The sequence below is a fragment of the Euprymna scolopes genome, chromosome 16, assembly GCF_053919585.1.
Source record: "Euprymna scolopes isolate OS-2025 chromosome 16, ASM5391958v1, whole genome shotgun sequence".
Taxonomy (NCBI): Eukaryota; Metazoa; Mollusca; class Cephalopoda; order Sepiida; family Sepiolidae; genus Euprymna; species Euprymna scolopes.
Window position 1 is genome coordinate 82083116 of NC_136497.1, and position 8352 is coordinate 82091467.

An 8352-nucleotide genomic window follows, 5' to 3' on the forward strand; every position below is an offset into this window, starting at 1 on the left:
TGTAACCAAACAGATAAAACGGTAATAGAAAATAAAACACATATTTGCTCTGCAATAGTATTGAACACTTTCTTCAGGTTTTTACTAATTACTTGTTTTACCATATATATATATATATATATATATATATATATATATATATATATATATATATATATATATGCATATATATATATATATATATATATATATGCATATATATATATGTATATATATATATATATATTCTTGACTATATTTCAGGTGCTTGTCTTTTGTTTGGACTCTGAATACTAAATCTGGAAAATATTTACGACATTTTTCTGAATTCCAACATGGCGTCTTGCAATATTATTTACATTGGTTTGGAAGTCGATCGTTTTTGCGGGCGAGTGTTCTTTTTTTTACATGGGATCACCATTTATCAAGGCCTGGAAGCCACTCGGGGGCAAGGGTTATTTTGTATACAATAATCAATGGGATAATATTGTGGTAAGAGTTGGTATTGGTGATTTGATAAAATGTCTTACTTAAGGGGGCGATTAATCAGGAATTTGTTTATGTTGGACTTGAAGACATCCAAGTTGTAGCCAGGTGGAAAACAGGCAAACGGAAGAGAATTCCACAGGCGTGCACTTCTCAAAAAGAAGCTATGTTCATGGAATATACGTTTTGATTAAGGCAAAGATAAAAAGTGGGGGAATTTACTTACAGTGGTTTTAGCTAGACGCATGTTTATCGTGAAGGATTGGCGAGGGTGGACCAGAGATTGGAGCTCGGACGAGCACTTGCCATGGAAATAACGATAAAACAAAGACAGGCTCGCAACGTCTCTTCTGTGGGAGAGAGGTTGCAGGGAAGAGAAGAGAGCATCCCTCACTAAGCCACAAAGTCTATTTTGTACTTTGTCAAGGCAGGATAGGCTGTTTTTAGAAGCACCAGCTCAGATGTGGTAGCAGTACTCCATCTTTGGACATACTTGGCTTTTATAGAGATAGAGAACTGCATCAGTAGTGAGATATCTTCTGGAACGGTAGAAGGATACCACCATTTTCCCAGCGGCCCGGGCAACAGACTTATACATGTTCTATTTCAGATCAGAAATAAAGGTCAAACCCAGGAGCTTGTCAAAACATTAAGCCTCCACAAAACGAGAGCCATTCATTTATATTGATGCCAGATGAGGCACAGAGCGTTGATAATGTAAAGTTAGGAGCTTGGTTTTAGATGCATTAAAAGTTACCAGCCACCCCTTCCCCCACTAAACCACACGCTCAATATCAGACGAGAGGGAATCAGAGAGAGTTTGTCATTTACGGCCTTTGATGTGTTGCCGTAGATGGTCATGTCATCAGTATAGATGTCAATGAATGATTTATGTATGTGTTTTGGGAGATCATTGATGTAGATCAGGAAGAGAGTTGAGCCCAGGATGGACCCCTGGAGGACTCCAGCATTAATACTCTGGGCCTCTGATTGCTGCCCATCAACCACTACTCTTATGAACCTATCAGAGAGAAATGATTCAATTATTGAGAAAACATTTCCAGTTATACCGTAGCTGGAAATCTTGTGAAGTAGGCCCTTATGCCAAACTTTATCGAAGGCCTTTGATATGTCAAGAGCAATTGCCCTAGAAAAGAAGCCTTTTTCGAGAGATTCACTAATCCTATGGGATATAACTGTTAGCAGATCAGCTGTAGATCTAGCAGAATGGAAACAATATTGCATGTCACTAAGGAGGTTATTTCTGCTGAGGTGGTTGACTACTTCTTTATTTTATATGGATTCCAACAACTTACTCATGACACACAAGAGACTTATTGGTCTGTACAGAGAGGGAGATGACTTATCACATGAGTTCTTATATACAGGGCATACTGATGAGTTCTTCCAGGGTGTTGCAAAGCACTTCTCCTTAAGGCAATGCTTAAACACTTTTGTAAGTATGAGGGCAAGTTCTGGTCAAAGCTTTTTCAACACTATAATTAAAATGCCGTCTGAGCTCGTTGCTTTACTGGAATAAAGGTTCTTGATTAGTTTGGCGACCTCATGCACAGATATTTGTATGTTGGATAGTGTGTTGTCTGTTGTAGGAGGAAATACTGGGAGTTGATGACCTTCGTCGCAGAGGGTAGAGTTAGCTGCAAAGATCTTGGCAAATATTTTGGCCTTGTCTGGTGCTGATGAGATGACCTCAGGTCCATTGATGATGGTTGGGTTAGAACGCATGCATCTGTTCAGGATCCTGTTTGTTATTTGCCAAAACTGGTGGGAACCAAGCCGCTGCTCAGCTACTTTGGATTTTACCGACTGAGCATATAGCTCTCTTGCAATTTTTATTATTATTTAACAGTGGTTATATGCAGTCCTGAAATGTATATTATTATGAAAATACTGTTTTAAATTTCTGAATTTACAGAATTTATAAGTCTCATTTTTCTTCTCTTTTTTTTTGTTGCTATTTTCATTCCATATATCAGACTTTCTAGCGGTTTTATATGAATATCTATTCGTCTCTGATGAGTTGTGGAGTGATGTGATGCAAATATTTTCTTGTTCTTAATAGAACAAGTGTAAGACGCCATATAATAAAGACTCAAGCATCTGTCTAAATTAAAAAAAAGAAATTAAAAACAACATTTATGAGTTTGTATTTGTGGATGTGAACATGCGTGTGTGTGTGCGTGTGTGTGTAAAAGATAATGTGAGTATTAGGCAGTGCGGTACTGTGTGTGCGTGTGTGCATTAGTAGTTTTCCTTGTTTATGCTAGTGCGTGAGTACATTGAACATTTAAGATAACTTTCTAGAATTAAATGTCCGTTCTGGCAATTACCACTTATGAACACGTGTGACAAAGCAGAGATTTTTTTTTACTTTTAAACGTAAACAAATATGTGTATAATTAACAAGGCCAATAGCGATTAGTCGTGTGCTCCTGTGTAATGAATGAATGCATGAATGTAGGATTGACATGAAATTCTTAAAGATAAACTAAAATGACCAAAAAATGGGCTGAAATGACTTAAATAGATAAAAAGTAAATGACTTAGAATGACTTTAATGAACTTAAGTATGAATTGAATGACCTTAAGAATGACTTGAATGCTAAAAAATAACTGGAATCCTTCAAAACCAACTTTAATGATCTGGAGAATGAGTTGAATGGCTTTGAGACTGACTGGTTGTAAAGCGGGTGATTATTTTACATTAAATTAATGCAGAAAAGTGATCCCCCACTTTATATCACAAAAATTATTTGATTTAGGAAATTTGAAACGTTATTTTCGTATTCAGGAACCCTGAAAACCAATAAATAGTAGTATAATAAACATAAAAAGAAATAAAAAGTACATGTGTTATGGACCGACCGACCGACTGAGTGACTTATAGAGTTGCTTGCATACGACTAAGAATACTATTCTTTATGAATGCATTTAAAAAAAAAAAAAATATTCTCCGTTGGTCCGTCCATAACACATTTACTTATTAGTTACAAACAAGTGCAGCATCGGTTAAGAACAGATACTACACTTTGATCTTAGCCATGTGGCCAAGGAAAAGTTACATTTTGGACAGGTTTCAGAAAAGTCTAATAGATAGGTAAAAGTTTGTGGGGTAAAATGTCTCATTATTTGCAATTTTGGTACATTTTTGACACCTTATGAGCCCCTTTGAATGCTGAATACCAGTGACAATGGACAAACTAGGCAGTTTTACACCTAAACACATGTATATTTGAATTCAGCAACATGGGAGAGCACTATATAGATATACATATCAAGTCTTTAGTCGCGTGCAAGCAACTCTATAAGTCACTTCGTCCGTCGGTCGGTCTGTCCGTAACACTTTTGTGCTTGGCATTTTTGGTTAAGATCAAAGGTCTGTTGTTAATAGATGCTGTTCTTAGCTTTTAAAGTTTTTCTTGGCCTTCGGGCTGCAATCAAAGTGTAGTATCTGTTCCGGCATATACTGCAAACAAAGACCATATGTCGGGGAAACCCCACATATAAGACCTTGGTCAATGTAGAGGCAAGCCTTCATATCAATTGTCACTATCCAGCTCCCCTACTCCCCGGGGAGTTGGCCAAATCTCCCCTTCACTGCTCATATAAAAAATCGGCCTGGTGCATTATTTTCTCGGTTGGGGCGCAAATAAATACCAAGCTTCATTCCAATTGTAACTATACAGCTCCCCTACTCCCCGGGGAGTTGGTCCCCATTTCCTCTTCACTCCTCACATTAAAAATCAGCCTTGTGCCTAATTTGCTCGGTAGAGGAGCAAATAAATACCCTTTTCTTGGCCTTTTGGCCAAGATCAAACTGTAGTATCTGTTCTTACTACGTGCTGTACTTATGTTTGTAACTTTTCCTTGGCCACATAGCTAACATAAAAGTGTAGTATCTGTTCTTAATAGATGCTTTACTTACGTTTGTAACTTTGCCTTGGCCACATGGCTAAGATCAAAGTGTAGTATATGTTCTTAACAGATACTGCACTTACATTTGTAACTTTTCTTGGCAATGAAAGGGGAAACCCTTCCATGCTAAGGCATTTTTAGTCGCATGCAAGTCACTCCATCGGTCGGTCTTTAACACATTTACATTTTTTTTAAGCAAGGGGTATGGTGTAAAATTGTTGTCCCCCGATTTATCTGAGAGGGACTTATGTTTTCAATTTTCAAAGTTAGTCCCCATTTCCCCTTCACTCCTCACATTAAAAATCGGCGTTGTGCCTAATTTGCTCGGTGGGGGAGCAAATAAATACCCTTAGCTTTTTAACCTTTTCTTGGCCTTTTGGCCAACATCAAAGTGTAATATCTGTTCTTAATAGATGCTGTACTTACATTTGTAACTTTTCTTTTGCAATGGAAGGGGAAACCCTTCCATGCTAAGGCATTTTTAGTCGCATGCAAGTCACTCCATCGGTCGGTCTTTAACGCATTTACATTTTATTTTTTTACCTTAAGCAAGGGGTATGGAGTAACATTTTTTTCTCCTGATTTATCAGAGGGACCTATGTTCTCAATGGGTCAGTCTATCTGTTTGTCCGGATGATTGACGGATAACCGTCCATTAGTTTTCCCTGAAATTTTGTCACAAATTATATTTTAATATTTAAATGCGCATAGTAAAAAAAAAAATTTATTTATTTATTTTTTTTTTTTTTGCCAAAAATCCTGTTTTGCCCGCAGGGGCTCAAAAGGGGTAAAAAATGACCAAAAATGACACTTTTTATTCCGTAACATTTGATCCAGCCATTAAATTTGCCCAAAATGTGGAGGGCATTGTTCTTAATATAAACTCAGTATGGGTGACCATGGCAAAAGTCTCGTTTGTGTCCCCCGGGGAGTTTTTGTGCTGAAAACGCCCTTTCTTCTGGCACGTTTTTCATATTTCTCAACGAATACTTGATATGTCTATATAGTGGTTTCCCATGTTGCTGAATATAAATATACATCTGTTAAGGTGTGGAACTGCACTGTTTGTCCATTGTCACTGGTATTCGGCATTCAAAATGGCTCATCAGTGGTCAAAAATGTATCAAAATTGCAAAAAATGACACTTTAAATAAATTTTTACCTATCCAGTAGATTTTTCTGAAACTTGTCCAAAATGTGGAGGCTATTGTTCTTAATATAAATTCAGTATGGGTGATCCTGGTAATATTCTGTTTAACATGCCCCGGGTACTTTTAGTGCTAGAAAACACACATTTTGGGACTCCTATCCAGCACCAATTTTTTAAACCGTATTTTGTACAGCAAGCAAGGGTACTGGAGTAACATTTTGGTCCCCTGATTTATCGGAGGGGGACCTATGTTTTGGGGTGGGGTTGTCTGTCCAATTAGTCCGGATGATTGACAGATAACCGTCCATTAGTTTTTCCTGAAATTTTGTCACAAATTATATTTCAACATATAAGTGTGCATAGTAAAAAAAATTTTTGGTGCAGAAATTCCCATTTCGCCTACGGGGGCTCAAAAGAGGTAAAAAATGCCTCAAAATGGCCAAAAATGCCACTTTTTCTCCCATAACATTTGATCCATCCATTAGATTTTTCTGAAACTTGCCCAAAATGTGAAGGGCATTGTTCTTAATATAAATTCAGTATGGGTGACACCGACAAACGTCTGCTTTTCATCCCCCGGGGACTTTTTGTGCTAAAATCACCCTTTCTTCTGGCACGTTTTTCATATTTCTCAGCAAAAACTTGATATGTATGTCTATATAGTGGTTTCCCATGTTGCTGAATGTAAATATACATGTTTTACGGTGTAAAACTGCACTGTTTTTTCCATTGTTACTGGTATTCGGCATTCCAAGGGCTCATAAGGGTAAAAAATGTACCAAAATTGAAAAATACTGACACATTTTGCCCTATAAATTTTGACCTATCTATTAGACTTTTGTGAAACTTGTCCAAAATGTAACTTTTCCTTGGACACATGGCTAAGATCAAAGTGTAGTATCTGTTCTTAACCGATGCTGCACTGTTTGTAACTAATAAGTAAATGTTTTACGGACCGACCGACGGAGAATAGTTTTATTTTAAAATGCATACCACAGAATAATTTTTTAGCCGTGTGCAAGCAACTCTATCAGTCACTCACTCAGTCGGTCGGTCCGTAACACATGTACTTTTTATTTCTTTTTATGTTTATTATACAACTATTTATTGGTTTTCAGGGTTCCTGAATATTAAAATAACGTTTCAAATTCCCTAAATCAAATAATTTTTGTGATATAAAGTGGGGGATCACTTTTCTGTATTAATTTAATGTAAAATTATCACCCGCTTTACAACCAGTCAGTCTCAAAGCCATTCAAGTCATTCTCCAGATCATTAAAGTTGTTTTTGAAGGATTCCAGTTAGTTTTTAAGCATTCAAGTCATTCTTAAGGTCATTCAATTCATCCTTAAGTTCATTAAAGTCATTCTAAGTCATTTACTTTTTATTTATTTAAGTCGTTTCAGCCATTTTTTGGTCATTTTTGTTTATCTTTAAGAATTGCATGTCAATCCTACATTCACGCATTCATTTATTACACGAGAGCATGCAAGTAATGGCTATCGGCCTTGTTAAAACTTAGATTTACATATTCATCATATTATTCTCAGATCATTTCTTGCCATGCAACGCATATCCTCAATCCTGTCTGTCTACGTTTCACTTCAATGCATCATCACATGAAATCGTGAATTGGTCATGTGACCCGGTATTACGAAGGTACTTGTAGGCAATTATTCTATACAATTCCTCCGTTTCACTTTTATGTAAGTATATTTATTACAAGAGTGAAGAAAGATAATGAAAAGAAAGAGTAAGACAAACCGAAAAGTAGCAGAGGCTGAGCATAATCTATTTCACTGATGGAATGTGGGCATTTATCTTTCTCTTCGCTAATGATAAAATATATGTAAAAAGGGATTCTTAAAGCTTTCTTATAAAATGTAAGAATGCGTTAGTCTGTTTATTCTAAAATTAATTTATTCAACCAATGTGATAAGAAAGTTTTGTTATCTTTACCACACAATCGCAACAACAATAGAGAAAGCATCGCCAAATTACATTTGCATAATTTCGAGCCAACAAAAGGATAATGTAAATACAAACTTTTTAAATGGGTCATGTTATCTATGAAAGTAAACTGCGTCAAGAAAATATTGTTTGCATTTATTACTTGCCTGGTAGTGATAAGAAGGCATATGTACCTACCAGTACATTTCCTAATAAATATAGAATATAAATATTATATGGTTATAAATGTAAAACAAAACAAATTATTAAAATATTTTCATTTTATTGCATTCAATTCCTTTTTTCATTATTTGTATCTAAACTTGAAACGTTTTGGTAGGTTTAACAAGATTTTGGGACCACTGTTTTTAATAAGGTTAGCAAAAATTTTGTACCACTCTTTTTAATAAGTGTAACAAGATTTTGGGACCACTGTTTTTAATAAGGTTAGCAAAAATTTTGTACCACTCTCTTTAATAAGTGTAACAAGATTTTGGGACCACTGTTTTTAATAAGGTTAGCAAAAATTTTCTACCACTCTCTTTAATAAGTGTAACAAGATTTTGGGACCACCGTTTTTAATAAGGTTAGCAAAAATTTTGTACCACTCTCTTTAATAAGTGTAACAAGATTTTGGGACCACTGTTTTTAATAAGGTTAGCAAAAATTTTGTACCACTCTCTTTAATAAGTGTAACAAGATTTTGGGACCACTGTTTTTAATAAGGTTAGCAAAAATTTTGTACCACTCTTTTTAATAAGTGTAACAAGATTTTGGGACCACTGTTTTTAATAAGGTTAGCAAAAATTTTGTACCACTCTCTTTAATAAGTGTAACAACATTTTGGGACC

The 8352-nt window shown here is 35.7% G+C and overlaps 3 pseudogenes; 2 read left to right on the forward strand and 1 right to left on the reverse strand.

The window, feature by feature from the left end:
* Window positions 1-3374: 3374 nt before the first annotated feature.
* LOC145296547 (U2 spliceosomal RNA) lies at window positions 3375-3545 on the reverse strand (annotated as a pseudogene).
* A 726-nt stretch (window positions 3546-4271) lies between these two features.
* Window positions 4272-4416, forward strand: LOC145296491 (U2 spliceosomal RNA; annotated as a pseudogene).
* A 345-nt stretch (window positions 4417-4761) lies between these two features.
* On the forward strand, window positions 4762-4867 carry LOC145296549 (U2 spliceosomal RNA; annotated as a pseudogene).
* Window positions 4868-8352: the final 3485 nt, after the last annotated feature.